This window comes from Schistocerca serialis, chromosome 2, assembly GCF_023864345.2.
Source record: "Schistocerca serialis cubense isolate TAMUIC-IGC-003099 chromosome 2, iqSchSeri2.2, whole genome shotgun sequence".
NCBI classification, from domain to species: Eukaryota; Metazoa; Arthropoda; class Insecta; order Orthoptera; family Acrididae; genus Schistocerca; species Schistocerca serialis.
Window position 1 is genome coordinate 223,059,601 of NC_064639.1, and position 1,751 is coordinate 223,061,351.

The following is a 1,751-nucleotide window of genomic DNA, read 5'->3' on the forward strand; positions in this document are numbered from 1 at the left end:
GGTCTTCCAGTCGTCAGGTATGATTTCGGTTGTCCAGGTGTTCTGTATGATTTGTGTGATTTCGTTTAGCGAGTTTGGTCCTAGGTTCTTCAGCAGTTCTGCCGTTATTCCGTCTTCACCGGCTGCCTTGTTGTTTTTCAGTTTCTTTATGCAGTGGAGGATTTCTTCTTTTGTTGGTGATGGTGAGTCTTCCGGTGCGTTGGCCGGTTCTCGGGGTTCGAAGGTTGAGTTAGGTTCCGGGCAATTTAGTAATTTTGAAAAGTACTTCGCGAGCTCTTCACAGTTTTCTTTGTTGGTAAGTGCCAGTTTTCCGTCTTCTTTTCTGAATCAGAGGTTCTGTGGTGAGTATCCTTTGACTTGGTTGGCGAACGTCCTGTAGAAATCCCGTGTGTTGAAATTTCTGAAGTCTTCTTCGATGGAGTTTAGCTGATCGTTTATGTATTTGCGTTTCTCTTGTCTTATTGTTTTCGATGTTTGTCTTCGAATTTCATAGAAGTTGTCCTGTGTTTCTTGTGTTTTGTTGCTGTTGTAGTTTGTGAAAGCTGTTCTTCGATTTTGTAGGGCGATTTCGCAGGTAGCGTTCCACCAAGGGTGCCTGGGTTTTCTAGTCAGCGGGATCAGTTCTTTGGCTGTGTTCACAATTTTTTGTTTAAAGCTGGTCCAATCTTTCGCCTCTTGTTTTTCCCAGTGTTCTGTGATGTTCGGTTCTCTGATCTTTCTTGTATCAAATTTCGGTGAGGTCAATTTCTTTTTGTGTTGTCTTCTTGGTGTGAGTTTGATTTTGATTCTTGTTAGGTAGTGGACCGAATCTATATATATATATATATATATATATATATATATATATATATATATATATATATATATATATATGAGATTAATACTTGTAGTGCGTTTTTTTTGTCAGTAGCGAGTACCTATACTGTATATGATTGAGTGTGTAATAATTTAATGTTGCCCTGGCCATTTTTGTGTAGGCTCATTATTGTAGCGACGTCATTAATGACAAAAATTATATAAGTTTTTCCAACAGTCAAATAATAGTAAAAGTACGAAAAGAATAATCTTAATAATCTACAAAACGGCGTCTTGTAGTATTTTTCAATTCATATTAGGCCAGAGGTACAGTTTTTTATTAATAACGATATCAATGAATGCTTACGCTGCCATTGCACATAGGCAGCTATCTTGGAGTATCCAGCCCCACAGAGAAAGTAACTAACCATTGTTTAAATGTATTATCGCGTTATACTGAAAAAGGATCTTTAATCCATCGTGGGTAGGACTGATGTCTTCACGTTGGGATATGTATGCTACTGTTGGTGATAGCGCCATGAGAAAAATTAGCCGTGGTTTTTAACAAACATGAAAGAGATAAGATTAATTAATTCTATTTTTCAAAATCATTTCATACAATAACAGCACAGTTATCGTTGTATGAAATATTCAATTAAAATTTTAATTAATCATTACGCGACAACTGGCACCACTTGGTTTTGAAAAATAGAATTAATGAATCTTATATCTTTTATGTTTGTTAAAAGCCACGGCTAATTTTTCTCAGGGCACTATCACCACCAACAGCATATAAATCCCAACGTGAAGACATCAGTTCCACTCACGATGGATTAAAGATACGTTTTTAATATTACGCGATAATACATTTAAACAATGCTTAGTTATTTTTTCTCTTGGGGATGGATGCTCCAAGATAGCTGCCTATGTGCAATGGCAGCGTAAGCATTCATTGA